This window comes from Rhodnius prolixus, unplaced genomic scaffold (genome assembly GCF_049639745.1).
Source record: "Rhodnius prolixus isolate KJV_2025 unplaced genomic scaffold, Rpr scaffold_13, whole genome shotgun sequence".
Taxonomy (NCBI): domain Eukaryota; kingdom Metazoa; phylum Arthropoda; class Insecta; order Hemiptera; family Reduviidae; genus Rhodnius; species Rhodnius prolixus.
Window position 1 is genome coordinate 13,275,692 of NW_027411583.1, and position 16,248 is coordinate 13,291,939.

General features: G+C 35.5%; 1 long non-coding RNA gene across 2 annotated transcripts; it reads left to right on the plus strand.

Moving 5' to 3' along the window:
- Positions 1 to 6,823: 6,823 nt before the first annotated feature.
- Positions 6,824 to 15,991, plus strand: LOC141448215 (uncharacterized). Of its 2 annotated transcripts, XR_012454917.1 has the most exons (6): positions 6,824 to 7,010; positions 8,573 to 8,649; positions 9,213 to 9,566; positions 12,743 to 13,011; positions 13,142 to 13,272; positions 15,682 to 15,991. It is a non-coding gene; the product is annotated as an uncharacterized lncRNA (long non-coding RNA). The 2 variants fall into 2 exon arrangements; XR_012454916.1 differs by lacking the exon at positions 8,573 to 8,649.
- Positions 15,992 to 16,248: the final 257 nt, after the last annotated feature.

The following is a 16,248-nucleotide window of genomic DNA, read 5'->3' on the forward strand; positions in this document are numbered from 1 at the left end:
AACTGGTATAAATCGCAGTGTTTTAGTGATAATAGTTTATGAGATATAGAAGGTTAAAATTTTGTGTTTTTGCAAATACGTTCAAATTTCAATGCTTTATATCTCCTTTCGTATTCATTAGATTTCAATGATTTCCTTACCAAATTGTAGAGAATAGTTAGCTCTATAACTGGTATAAATCGCAGCGTTTTAGTGATAATAGTTTATGAGATATAAATTTTTCAGTTTCTTTTTCTGTCGAACTTCTTCTTTCGGGGCACTGCAGTGCTGAAATATCCAGAATTGCCTCTTTTAGGTTGGTAGCTTTAATAGTCAGAGAAAGTAACAACTCCCAAGTTAAAGAAAACTTAAATGAAAAGAAAAAGAAAACTTTATAATAGATACGCACTGAAAGAAAATGTAATTAAAAATGCAGTGCAGCTACAGACTAAATAGCCAGAGGTCTATTTGAATTGCATTGATTTAATTGGTATATGTTTCTAGGTTAACCTGTTCTAATAACCTCCCCAAATATACATATGTACTCAGTTGGCAACATTGTATATAAATCAGTAACACCAACTGAACATTAATAAGGATGTTAATAGTGGTTGTGGATTTATTTAAAAATAGGCAATAAAATTCATTGCACGTACCTAGTTTACTGGGTTCTAACTCGTGTATTGATAGTTAGCAGTGTTAGTTTGTCAAACAGTTCTATGCTAATCTGGCCCTGTTCTGTCTACTTCTGTCCCATGAGATAGCTCTACAGTCTAGACAGGTGGATTAGCGGTGGTCAATGGCTCTTTCACCTAACAGCAGGAAGTACTCAAATTTTCTCAAAGCTTGTGTGAAAAGCAAAAAACAAAAACTTAAAATAGCAGGAAGTGGAAACTTTATAATATTTAAATTGGACCCCACCAGAGGACGTGTGTGTAACCTAACGATCGATATCCTTCCACCGGATGTACCACTGTACAAAATCGAGTTTTCAGTTTATCTATATTTTATCTAAAATAGCTACTACGATTTTCTTTAAAATTAGTGTACTTTTTGCGCATGAGAAAATCCGCTACATCGATTTGTAAAATTTTTTCAAAAAGGAAATTCTGTTTAGGGTACTTCCGGGGCAAGGAGGGTGAGTAGATGTTTCTCTAAAGTACCATTTCAGTAAAATATCACCGACTATAATTTTAATACGGATTTAATATGTTAACGAAATTTTAAACTTAAAGAAAATTGGATGGCCGGAAGTGAAGCTTTACGGATGTTTGTAGCTTCTTTTTGTTTCAAAAATGGTACCTTAATAGTAAAGTATTCGCCTATTTTTAAGGCAGGCTTTACGTCCATCCACCAATCAGGTGTCGTGGACGGAGGCGACTAGCAAACATACTTTACTGTGAATTTCTCATATTAACCATTAAATAAAATCCAAGGGCTAAACTAGTACCGCAATACATCTCAGCTTTGCGGGTCTAGTCTATAACTGCCTAACATACTTTACTATAAATTTCTCATATTAACCATTAAATAAAATCCAAGGGCTAGACTAGTACCGCAATACATCTTAGCTTTGCGGGTCTAGCCTATAACCGCCTAACATACTTTACTATAAATTTCTCATATTAACCATTAAATAAAATCCAAGGGCTAGACTAGTACCGCAATACATCTTAGCTTTGCGGGTCTAGTCTATAACTGCCTAACATACTTTACTATAAATTTCTCATATTAACCATTAAATAAAATCCAAGGGCTAAACTAGTACCGCAATACATCTCAGCTTTGCGGGTCTAGTCTATAACTGCCTAACATACTTTACTATAAATTTCTCATATTAACCATTAAATAAAATCCAAGGGCTAGACTAGTACCGCAATACATCTTAGCTTTGCGGGTCTAGCCTATAACCGCCTAACATACTTTACTATAAATTTCTCATATTAACCATTAAATAAAATCCAAGGGCTAGACTAGTACCGCAATACATCTTAGCTTTGCGGGTCTAGCCTATAACCGCCTAACATACTTTACTATAAATTTCTCATATTAACCATTAAATAAAATACAAGGGCTAGACTAGTACCGCAATACATCTTAGCTTTGCGGGTCTAGCCTATAACCGCCTAACATACTTTACTATAAATTTCTCATATTAACCATTAAATAAAATCCAAGGGCTAGACTAGTACCGCAATACATCTTAGCTTTGCGGGTCTAGCCTATAACCGCCTAACATACTTTACTATAAATTTCTCATATTAACCATTAAATAAAATCCAAGGGCTAGACTAGTACCGCAATACATCTTAGCTTTGCGGGTCTAGTCTATAACCGCCTAACATACTTTACTATAAATTCCTCATATTAACCATTAAATAAAATACAAGGGCTAGACTAGTACCGCAATACATCTTAGCTTTGCGGGTCTAGCCTATAACCGCTCTACATACTTTACTATAAATTTCTCATATTAACCATTAAATAAAATCCAAGGGCTAGACTAGTACCGCAATACATCTTAGCTTTGCGGGTCTTGCCTATAACCGTCTAACATACTTTATTATAAATTTCTCATATTAACCATTAAATAAAATCCAAGGGCTATACTAGTACCGCAAAACATCTTAGTTTTGCGGGTCTAGTCTCTTAACCGCTCGGCTACCTAGGTACATTTGTAGTGAACGCGCATAATACTGAATTGAACTACTTTTTAGTACAAATAGTTAGTGTTGGCCCGTAATGTGATTGCTGTAAGAGAAAGGCACACATGTGATCATGTTTAATCCCCAGTATTCAATGCTTTAATGATCAATTACTTTAAAACATGATTAAAATTAAAGTTATATCGTATATAACTATTATATAATATAGTTATTAAAACACATTCATACAAACGCGCGCGTGATCTGGACTATGTTTGCATTAAATTAGTTGTCCAGACAGACTAAATAGTTGTGTGGATACCCGCATGGCAGTGCTCTAAATGCGGGTGGCTAGTTAGCCTGTAATTGTAGCCATTATAGTCTGTGATCTAGTGATCAAGTCGCTCTTGTAGTTCCTTTTTTCTATCAGTATCTGTAAACTGTAAGAGAAATTAATGATTTTTTTTTTTAATCATAGAACTGAGTTTTTTATCATGAGTTTTAATATTCTATTTTATTTATTATTATTTTTAATCATCTTCTCAATTACTAGTATGAGTACTAATGCAATCAGTCATACTTCAGACGTTGAATTTGTCACCGGAAATAGTAGATATGAGAACCCCTGATAGCGGATGTGACTTAGATCTTACCACAAGAATCACACTCACACACCAACACTTTCTCCAACACAGGAAACCCCAAAACGGGTACTTCCAGTAAAAATCGAAAATCTGCACGAAAACCATAACTTCCCGTTTACTGCAAATAGAGTAAAGAGAAAAGATGGGCACTTGGTCAAAATTCGCTCGAATGAAAACGGAATGTTGTTAATATTTAATTTTATTTTGTAACTAACATATAGGCGCTGCTGCTAGCGACGCTATTACTAAGAACAACATCAATATTGACAGTAACTAACTGAGGGGAAGTGGTTACCGCCGCGGAGAACACTCCCTCCTAAGTGTTCTTTAGCAATAACTTTATAGGAGAGAAAATCGCGCGTTTTAATCGCCCAAGAGGGCGGCCTGGTTTGTTGCGAGTTGATAAGAGGATTGGAATGAGATTATAAGTTTTTTGTAACGAAAATGTGGTTAGAGAGAGAGAGAGAGAGAGAGAGAGAGAGAGAGAGAGAGAGAGAGAGAGTAAGAGAGTGAGAGAGAGCGCGAGTGAGAGAGTGAGAGAAAGAGAGAGAGAACCAGTGTAGGAGCGAGGCGAAACTACTTAAATCTATTACCTCTGATGATGGTTGGAAATCCGAAATAGGGTTAGTGATGCAATAAGCATGCGTGTTACGGCATATAAAATCAAAAATTTTAATGACCAGTCCAAATCTGGCTTTTATACAGGATGTTCAATAATGTATAGGGGTTGAAACACAAAATAGACGACAGTTAACAAGGATAGTGCGGAGAATTTTCAACTGAAGAGATTGAATTCTTTGAAGATTGTAGCCTTTGGTTGAACCCCACAGTTCAATATCATACGTCCAGATGGGTTTTAGTATGGAATTGTAAATCAATCGTTTGTTATTAAGTGAAAGATTAAGATCGTTAGTATGGGTGACTGTAGCGCATTCTAGCTGCAGCTCGACTAATCATCTAAAACAGCTGTTTCATTTTATTGAACGTTTACCGCCAAAACCTCAAACACATGAATTCAAATTCAATAATTCTATGAATTAAATATGTTTATGAAATTTAGAAGTTCGAAATATACAGAAGTTAGAATCGTGAAACCCATAGTAACAGTAATTCTAGAATGTTCTCATAAGATTCCATTTCCAAGCATATCCTATTACAACAAAAAAGACCAGTCTAAAGAGCCCCAAAAAAAGAAAAAGACACCTAGATTCAATCGCACTGGTCTACCTGTCCAAATGAGAATTAGACGAACTGAATAGTATATAAGAACAGTCCAAACGTTCTTCAACAAGTATTTTAAAACAGGCCAGAACACATTAAACAACCATTCTAAAAAAACTTAAAGAGTCAATAAACAGTTGTAGTTATTTGTTTAGATATATCTCAGCTGTTTAAGGGAATAGGTTTTTACAAATACCACCAGACATACCGTCCAAAAAATAAATCGAATGATGATATCGATAGTTACAATCAAGAAAATAGGTATACGTATATACGGACATAGTTTCTGACCTAGGCTATTTCAAATTCTAAAAACTAGAAAGAAAGAGAGAATTCTATTTTACGTCAAGATCCTGACATCAAAGTTACCTTACTGTCAAAAATACTCTTGGACACATGGGAAGGGAAAATGTCATCAAGAATTAGTGAGATACCTGGGATTAATGGGGGATATATCAACTATCTGGGAGAGTGGAAGGATTCTCAGTCCAGTAAAGTCCTTCCTCAACTTATCGGACAACATCTAACTCAACGCCGACTAACATTCTGTTCAGGATAAAATATATTTATATATATTTTTTTTTAGAGTTGTGTTTGGGTTTCCTTCTATTTTTATTAAAATAAGAGAGTTTTATTTTTGATCTTAGAAGCGCGCTACATCAATTCCTTCCTTTTTAAAATTTCTATCAAGATGGCAGTGTGACACTAATGACGAATGAATGTTATTTTTGTAAGTGTTGGTGTGGGCTACGTGCTAGAGTTAACGTAACGAGCTGTTCCCAGCTAATAACAGTGTTGGCTGCCGAAGGATCTCTACTCTAGGGAGGACCCTTGGGACCACAGATGGTGCTAGTATTTAGTCACCACTGGGGTAACCAATCTAGATACTGGTGACGAATGGCCCTCTTTCTCTGTGGAGGGTATATGCCTGCACCCTCAGTAGCCCCTATCTTGGGGGTTTCGCTAATACTCTAGTCACTTCCCTCCACATGTTTTTTTTGTGTGTGTTCATCGTCGTCGTCGTCGGTACATACAACAGCTTGATACACCATCAGCCATTCTATTTTTTTGTCATACAAATACCAGAGAAAAATAACCTGCTGTCAGGCAACCTTTTCAGTGCTATGGATCAAAAAATAAATACTCATAAAGCAGTGTGTAAATTTTGTTGCCAACATTTAAGATATTTACTCATTGATCAGCTGGTTCATTCTACTAACACTGCCTTCACGATAATAGATTGCAGTCGTACAGAAAGTATTCGATCGTGCTAAAAATTGTTAATATCTCATATTACCGGTTTTTTGGTATTGTTGTTTGTGTAGTTAGTGCAGAAAATAATTCTAGTTTGTGCAGAAAGTAATTCCAGTTTATGCAAAAAAGTAATTATAGTTTATGCAGAAAGTAATTCTAGATTGTGCAGAAAGTAATTCTAGTTTATGCAAAAAAGTAATTCTAGTTTGTGCAGAAAGTAATTTCTTTCTTAGCGAGTGCTAAACTTTACCAGCTGGCTCAATGGCGATTGTTGTAACCGCACGAGTAGTGAAAATACTTCTGAACAGTTCAACAAAGATCCACTTTCTGCACGAAAGCGAGAAAAATATGTCAAGTAAAGGGCCTTTACAGTACTAAATTTAGCAAAAGAAGTTCAATTTTCACTGTTTTGAGCACTACATTAGTTTGATTTTTTCATTAATGATACAAAGACAAAATAATTCTTTACAAGTACTCAATTCAAAGGCTACATTAAATTAAAATTTGAAAATGAACGCATTATAATTACAAGTATTATTTACTTGTTATTTAACTATGTAATTTTTGTTCACCTATGAAATTTCGTTTTAACTCCGTAATTCAAATTACAACAGTAAAAGACCAACTCTAACTTTCCCTGATGTGGTGATTACTTAGAATGAAGAGATAAATCACAAGAATAATTTAGAATAGAGTTAACATGAAATGCCTTTTTTTTAATACTAACTATAATGATGAGATTACATCTTTTATTATTCTAACAGAAAAATATTTATAGGTGTTAAAAGGCCCAGCACAAGGGTCTGTGACATCTAATACATTCTACAAAAATATGATACTAGAAGTATTAATGAAATGTTGTGTACCAGCTGATTTGTGTACCTTTTGGCGCCCTTATACTTAACTTTTAAAACTGTTAAGTTTTTTGTTAAGGAGATAATGTGGTAATAATATGTATTGTTAAATTTAGTTTAATAAAATAATATTAAAATTTAAATTTAACATTGGCTTTTAAATATGTATACATAAATTAATTTTTAGACAACCATGCACTGTAACCTAAAGTGTAACCTTCTTACATACTAGTTTTAACTTCTAACATGACGATACAAATTACTACTTTTCCAAAATTCTATTAACTTAAATAAGTTACACAAAAACTGTAGATGACTTTAATTAAAACTTTACTAATGAAGAATTTACTTAACTAATCAACAGCAAGATTTATCTAACATTGCCAATGTTATGGGAAAAATACAATATATTGGTAAGCACGATAAACATTATATTACCTAAATAAATAATTTGTAAATAATATTAAATTAAAATGTAGCAATTAAAGAACAAAACGAATTAAATTGCTTACACTTTTAATGTTCGTTATTTCAATTTGTGTAAATTCAATATCCTAACCTATAAATTATCTTAAATTTAGTATTATCCAATTGAAAAAATAATTCTGATACTAGACAGACACAACATGAGCGAAGATTACATTCTTTAATTCAATTTTTCTTTTTGTTTAAAAAATGTAGACAAAAAATAAACCTTAAATTTTGTGATTACAGTCAAGGACGTATTGCAAAGTAATATTGTATTTAGTTTTTTGTTTAACCTGTTTGTGTGTGTGTATAAGACAGGTATACAAGTATATGTACACAGAAACACATGGTGTGTTCGCTTATTTTCGTAATGTGATCATTAAAGAATGTGTGTGCAGTTATCGTGTGTAATGACGGCGATCATGAAATGTCCTAACACGCGAATCAACAGGCCAACTGGACGTTTTTTTGTCTAACAATTTTTTCACAATGAAGAATGGTATTCAATTTCATTGGATTGGTAGAAGCCTAAATTGGGGGCGTATTTTTTGTGGTTGCTGTTGAATTATTATTGGGCGAGACTAAAGCTCGATGATTGGTCGCTTGTCTTGTCCAGTTTGGGGTTTTTGGGAGTCTTATATGTTGTAAGGACCCAACTTTTCTCTTAAGTTTTGAGTTTTCACTTAAGTATTCTGTCAATCCAGCAACTCTCAGCCCAAGAGATAGCCTCCAGCTCCTCGCATTACGTCCAACGCTCCAGAGTCATATTGGTCCAAACTAACTACCAAGTATCTCAAACTAGAAGCTCAGCACCAAAAAATCTAGTCGCAAACTTTCACAAATTCCTGTTACAGTATTCTCGAGATTCAAACTCGCAGAACCTCGTATTTAGGCGGAAAGAAAGCTGTCCTCGATCTATCCCATAAAACTGCACCAAAATGTTTTTTTTTTTTTTTTTAAGACAAATGATAAATGTCAAAGTCATGGAGCTGTGTAATTGCGAGTACAGTTTAAGGGGGAAAATCCCAGAATACACATTAAGAAAATCTTATAAAAGCGTGAACTTGGAAGGATCTTGGAATAGAAAGGCACTTCCGGCTTATATGCTTGAAACTTCAAAAGTAACATCCTTTGACTGTAGGAGGATTTCCAAAGATTTTGGCCCAATATTCCTCCGTTGCTTTTCAGCAGCAATGAGACAGATGAACGCACGAATTCATCTATATTTTTTGAAAGTGTGGACGGCTACATTTTCTTAACTGAAACCATAACTTACGATTTGTTTTCCTTCCAATGTAAAGGCCAATTCTTCCGACTGGTTTCTTACGAGATAAAAATCGCAATTTAAGGCTGCATTACTTTTTTTAAATAAATTAATTCTTCAAAAACGTAGAAAGTGACAATGATAAAGGTGGTCTTGGCAATTGATCATTACAATAATGAACACCTAGTCATTACCAGAAATGAACTTGTTAAACTGTTTTAATTTTTCATTTTTTGTTTTTAGGTTAGGAGCAACACAACACACAAAGAGTAGCCACCTACACATACTGCACTCACGCGTTGTTCTTTGTAACTAATATTGTAATTATTTTCTTTAACAAAACAAATAGCCGTTCCATTCAAACTAATACAATAAGGTTACAATTTCAGTTCAGATAAGGTTATATTTTGGCTTTGTAAATAAAAAAGAAATGGTGCCAACAGAAACAAGGTTACTCAAGAAAATGTCGTATTGATGAACAGCTCTTATTTTTTCTTGATTAATGATGGCGATCCATATTTTTATGAATATTTTATAATTTATTTCGTCATACTTCTTTTTCATTATACTTTCACTTTCTTTTATTAAATTTCTATCGTCAGTTTTTATTTATTTTTATTTTCTTTATTTGAATGCATCTCGGACCTTTTGTGTAGTAGGTCTATTGTGATTTAAACACATGGGCTTATGTGCCTATGTAATTATGTAAGGTGTTTGGTAATTAGTTAGGCTGTAGTGTGGGTGGGTAGATAGGGATTTTTACCTGGTCAGGTCTAATGGCCCCACCCGAACACTCTAGAATCCCTGTTTCTCAAATTTTTCCTCTAAGATTTGGCAAAAGATGCTCTTGGAAGTCACTCACCACTTACATTCACTTTGTTAGTTCCAGGCAGGTTGGCAGTAACTTAGTTTGCAGAGTTTGCTTTCCAGTCTGGGATTGCCTGCTACATAAATCAGGACCGATTTAAGGAGGAAATTGCTGACCATCCAGTCCTAGGTGTGTACAATCACTCGGACCTCGGCGAAGAGCTGGCCGTCATCCCAACTAACAACCTTCCACCTAGAGAACCTTTGGCTGTACTTACGCGACCATCATCAAGCGACTAATGGAGAAAATACTGATGTAAAAACCTTGAAACATCTCCAGCGATTTGCAGTCATAAATCTACAACTATTACTGGAAAATATTGTTCAGAGTTTGGAGAAAGTTCGAGCGTTAGAAGCTTGAGAAAGGCGTGTGAGTGGTCACTCCATAAATTAAATAAATCTTAAGCTACTGGAAAATTTAAAAATGTAAATTGTAAGAACAGAAAGTCTTCGTTGTCGTTGTTGTTTAAATCGGAAGGAACCGCATGCTAATCAATCTAAATTATGTCCGTTCAATTGCACTTGAACAAGCAGCAAATATAACGCAGTTAGTTGTTTGTCAGTGTGCTGTTAGAATGTGAAGCCAGCTGCAGTAAAGTGTGTTGCACTTCGTGTAACTGCACAGATGAGTGCGCACATCAATGCAACTTTCATTCATTCAACGCCCCTCGTCGTTTTTTTTTCTTTCTTACAATTAGATAATCGTTCATTGAGCAGTTGCATGCCTGCAAGTGAAGTCATTGCATTGTGATACCCCCTCTTCCCCTAGACATGATTAAATAGCTGAAAATCTGATGTGTGGACCCTCTCCATTTCTGGTGTCTACATGCCCTTAAATTCCCTTGAATGTTACAAAAAAGGGATTTTTCTGGCTTAGAGATTCAAGTATTAGGACAACCTGCGTGCCCTACAATGTTAGGTTATGACCTATCAGGTTAAAAGTGTTACTAACATAGTAATTTAAAGTAATTTCTCCGCTAAGTACGGCTTTGCCTCACTGTTTTTTCAATTATTCTGAGAATTCCCCCATCATGCTCTTACGGTTTTTCCTAACCTTTGAAAATTACATATCTATAACTTTAATTGGAATAGAGTATGTAATTGCCTATTTTTTCAGGCAGCCTTTTCATCCAACTACCAATTATGAGTCGTGCACGGAGGCGACTAGCAAACATACTTTACTATAAATTTCTCATATTAACCATTAAATAAAATCCAAGGGCTAGACTAGTACCACAATACATCTTAGCATTGCGGGTCTACGAGGTGTGGCTGTTAAATAACGAGGCTGATGATGCTACAGAAGAACTATGCATAAGCCAAATCCTAACGACCGCGACAGGTGTGCAGAGTAAAGCCTTCTCTTTCGATTGCAGCGTCTCACGTGTTTTTGTAGAGAAATCTGTCTGACCAGAACCGTCGTTTGTGTAAGAGGTGTTAGTTTCCGTTTTGCCGAAAACCTGATACTACACATGTAGTAGAGCAAGCGTTTCAAAGATGGCCGCAAGACGTCGGAGATGATGACCGCCCGGGTCGCCCCCTTCCACGTCCAAAACGGATGAAAATATCGATTATAATTAATCAACATTACTACCGGTGAGGTGCTTGCTCAACTCTGTGAAAGAGTAAGGAAAAAACGACCCGATTTGTGGAAGAACAAGTCACGGGGTTCTCCATCAAGATAACGCGTCGGCTCACACTGCATTGTCTGTCAAGACTTTTCTAGCCAAGTACAACATACCAGTTTTAGGCCTTATTCGCCTGACCTGACCCCCACCCATGTGACTTTTATCTGTTCCCCAAAGTCAAATCTGCATTAAAAGGAACACGATTTCAGTCCGTTGAAGCTGTGAAAGAAAAATCGGCACGCGTCATGCAGGAGCTGACAGAAAAAGACTTCCAGCACTGTTTCGAACAATGGTAAATTCTCCATGGAGCGTTGCAGGGATAGAGGAGAGGTGTATATTGAAGGTGATAATAACTAAATATGTAGGAATTTAAAATAAAATGTTTTTACAGCATCAGTCTCGTTATTTAACCCATTAACTGCCAAATTTTATTTTTGAGAAATTTTACTATTTTTTCAAAAAATATAGTTTTTTAATAAATCCAGTATTAAATAAATAGTTTTTAAACATTTCGTTTTATTAAAAAAATTTATTTCTTTGAGAAGTCCCATTTGGGGATTATGGCAACTACAGGTACAAGAAATCATTTTTTAAAAAACATTTGACCTTTGTAAAAACTAAGTATATTCATCAACAGAGATCATTTTATTATTAAAAGAAAGTACCTAAGGGTTTAAAATATTAAGTTTAAAAAAAATTAATAAGAATTGTCAAATTTTTGAAAATAGGAGTGCCATTTTTCCGTACATTCTACATGTATCCCTACATTGCATTTCCTAAGTTTTCCACATCTTCATCCTCGTACCAATATATCTGCTCTTCCGGAAGAGAAAGGTATCCAGTAAGCAGGAGGAATAGAGTAAACTTACAAAGGCAATCTATAGAAAACTGGATTTTATGACTATTATTTTGGCAGCGTCAGATACACACTCACTTTCACGATATACAGCATTATGTCTTCTGATATCAGGGTTTCGAGCATCCGTACAGGTGATTTTCCTTGAAGAACCTTTTCTTTTTTCCTCTCTTTTTAAAGTTACCTTATTACCTTCAAAGAGTTTGAAGAAATCACTTCATTTTCTTCCAAGATGACCTCACAGGCTATTTTTTTTTTTTTTTTGTGACATTTTTTAGCTTTTTTAGGCGGGCAAGGTAATTCTTCATTGATACCTTCTTTAGGAAGATTGTTATGAATTTCGATACGTCCTGGTAGGTTCTTTGGGACTGTAGATTCTAAGACATTCTCATCACTCTCCTCGTCATCAGTCAGAGCAGCTACTTTATCTGGTGGTAAGTTCATGACGTCCATAACATCACTGCTCTCAATTCCATCATCAAATTATTCTAGAAAATAGGGATCATTTTCTAATGACTCTAAGTTCACCCAAAGTGAATTGTTTCGAACCCATAGCTGGAGAAACAAAAAAACTGATTTCACAAAAAATGTACCTCTATCAGCCATAATCCCCAAATGGGGATCACTAAATATAAGGTCAATACTCGAAACTAAAGGCTTCATTTGGGAAGAAAACTATATGTTCCAAAAGTTAAAGATATAGGGCACATATTAAACGCAGAATAAGTTTTTAACTCCAATTCGTTGATATTTTTTTTAAATTGTGAACTCGGTCATAATTATTCTTACCGCTCACCTTGCGTGTTGACAACTTCAAAACGTTATTGTTTAGTTAAAAAAAACTCTAGTTATTCCAAACTCACTTAAAATGTTTACACACTGTTTTATTAACGTTATAGAAGGGTACAATATCAAAACTTCCAATTCTGCCGACAGAAAAACCTAAATAAAGCCATGATCCCCAAATGGGGCCTATGGCAGGTAATGGGTTAATAGCCACACCTCGTAGACTTAACCGCTCGGCTATCGTGGCGCCTGCTTTTATTGGAATAATTTTTCCAGGAAATACCGTTCCATGGCAGTACAAGTTGAAAGGATCCTATTAGAGAAGTAATGAAGGTGGGGCCTTACTCTAAAGTTTCATTTTAGTTTTATGTACAGTTCTACCAACTGTATAGTGTTAGCAATGTGTCGGGAGAAATTGCAAGGTTTTGAACCTGAATAATTACGGAGAGAGTAAGTCCCTTGTGAGTTCCCATATTCAGGCCAGGTTCATCCAGAAGATCTAATATAGTTGTGAAGGTTCAAGGAAGCGTTCATCTCTTTGCCAGGTACGTGCTCCAATTATTTTCACTCTAGCAGCCACTCTGCTATCAAGAAATCAGTTATTTACGCCATATTAAACTAAAAACTACATTTTAACTGATTTATACCCCCCTCTCCCCTCAAAACAAAAAACAGAACCGAAAATGTTTCCCCTGAGGAAGATGTAATAGTAACAGATCACATGTCAGCGAGTCTGGGATGAAGCGGGGAAAAAAAACACCAAAGCAAGTAATAATCCCGCCGAGATTCCGTATCCTTCTCTAACGGTAAGTAACAATAATAAACCTCAATTTAACCTCTCACATCTCATCATTATAACCTTTCACTCTTTACATTATTTAACCACAATATTATTTTCCGCGCCGGTGAGGGGGTGGGTGGCAGTGGTAGACAGTGTTGACCACTACATGATGTTTTATTTATTTTCCGTTATGAGATGCAATCCTATGAAGGCGGTGTATTTCCTTTATGAAAGAAGACAAGAAGTAGGTTAAGGCCGGCTAAGTATCCCCAGAAGAACCTGGCTGGTTGTGTGTGACGCTGACTGTCGCCATATTACTGCGGTAACACTGCTAATCATCTGTTCGTGCAGTTCTACCACTACATCACTGTTATTGTCGTATCAGTGTTCACTTTTTCAATAACCATTTATCATAAGGCTGGTGGCTTTATTCCTTTCAAGTGTGCAAGAATTCAAAAATTAGCAGTTTTGTTACCGTAAATCTGGAAAAAATATGATATTACTATTTTCTTGTGTAATTCACTTGTATCCGACGTCATCCGATTAGATTACTCAGAGATTTGCAAAATATCAACGAGGATCTCAGTCGGCTACTTAGATCGCCCTCGTTCTTAGATCTTACTTAACTGACGGATCACTTTCAAGTAATCTAAGGCTGGAAACATAGTGGAGCGGCGATGTTAGCGAAGAGCAAAGCGGCGAAAACAAACACAAAGTTAACCGTATGGGACCGCGCATAGTGGAGGGAGCAAAGCGAAGATAGAGCAACGCTATCTATAGAGAGTGTTTGTTTTCGCCGCTTTGCTCGCCGCTCCTCTATGTTTCCAGCCATTACTCTATCTTGCGTGCTAGGTCACCTCAAGCAACTCACTGCATCTCTGGGGATCCCAGTCGGCTACTTAGTCGGCCTCGTTCTTAGATCTTACTTAACTGACGGATACTTTCAAGCAATCTAAGGCAGTTCCCCGATTACTCTATCTTCCGTGCTGGGTCACCTTCAGCAACTATTCTAGCTCCCTTTTTTTACACAGTTGGCACCGGCGACTGACCTACAAACCTCAAGCAACTCACGAGAAACCTCCACTTTCATCTTTGCAGACAAGACCCATTCTGTTTAAATATACTGATCCTCTTCTCGGTGTCTGCTCTTCAAAATTCCATCTTTATTCTCTAGAAAGTTTGACAACAGCAATGGTGCATAAAAATTAACTCAGACAAACCTAAGTACATTGAATTCCCTCTTAAAGCACTGATTCCTGCACCCTTCTTCTGGTATACTCGTATTATAGCTTGTTCTTCCCAGCTGAGCTTTACTGCATCTAGAACTGTACTTACCTTGGACAATAAACTTACCTAGAACTCCCAAACAAGAACTGAACAGATCTTTTGCTTCTTTTTGTGATTCAGGTACTCCTAAATCGATATTTCCGGAGAAAAATTGTCGTCAGTGAGTCAGTTGGTATTCTAGAATGTTTTTAAGGAACCGCTCATCCTGGGGTATTACGTCCTTGCCTTTTCTTTTTTATCAGACAAAAGTACCTCACCCGTTTTCATCAGATTTGACTCATTGTGCCCAGACAGAAGATAACACAAGTTGCATTATTGGTTCCGCCATTTCTTGTAAGCTATTTCCTAAAAACGTATGACGCAAGCACAAAGCTGTTCTTGGTATGTGGGAAGGTAGACTACTTCAGGAAATGCTCACAGCAATAAACACGAAGTTGGTTTTCCTGTTAATAACAAAAGAACTGCTTAGATTCCTTTTAAAATGTTTTGTGTGGAGATTAGGATCTAGTCAGCCTTGAAACTGAAAAAATCTGTTGTAATATATCCACTGAGTTCAGCAGATAAATTAAGTTTGACTTTAATGGGGGAATAGAATTAAGTCAGAACAAGATGATCGAATTGTTCTTATCTTCGGACAAATTAAATTTTCATTGATTTTATTTAAGTGGATGACAATAAATTTAACAAGACACTGGTGACAGAACTGCACATGTCAATTGGCACTTTTATAAGTTTAAGCTTCAATACTATACGAAAATGCTTCAAATAGAAATTGTACATCTTTATGAGTGCAAGGAGCATAAGAAGTTCAAAGCAAATCGTAATAAAAAAAAAATCTCTGTAATTACACTTCCAACTAGCAGCCATTGCAATCTGGAAATGGGCATGGCTGTGGGCGTGGCGAAGTCATGAAAGTTCTAACATCTCATTGGCCAGTCGTACCGCGCCCATTTTTCACCCCTCTACCACCGCATTCTGGTTGGTTAATTGTTTAACACTAATTATTAGATAGAAAAACATAGTTTAGAATTTTTTTATTAATTTTTCCCCCATTGATAAATTATCAGAGAATGCAATAAAAAAATTTAAATGAATATATCAACTCAAATGTAATAAAATATATCAGTTTAATGTTATTTATGTTTAGGGGAAACAGAAAACGGGGTAGATAAGACAGATTTTTAAGGAAAAAGAAGCAGAAACCTATATATAATTGCTTAGATTTGTATGAGGAGATGTAAGTCCGTCATATTGTCTTTTAATGATAACTGGTTCTCCAAACATTATTGAATAAACGTGGAGTTGAAGAGAAGATAATATTCAATCCAATTCAATTATGGACAATTCTGAGGAAAGAGGGTGTGTAGATTGCCTCTAAAGTGCTATCTTTGTAAAAATTCACCGTCCTATCTGTTGTGTAATGTTAAGGAGAAAATAAAATGTGAACATAAAATCGATATTGAAGACAATTTTTCAACCTGAAGTACCTCTGTAATAAATAGATCGATCATTTTTTTTAATATCGCTGCTAGGCTATTCTTTAAATTTCGTTAATAGATTTATATCTTCTAGTTTAATCATTTTTCTAGAAAAAAAAAATCTTTTTAAGGTAAGAAGGATTAGGACAGGTTTTCCTGTAAGGTTACAAAGTGTGTTGATAAGAATGGTTCAAATGTTCAAAGTTTGAAGAATATTAATGAGTTCGAACCTTGAG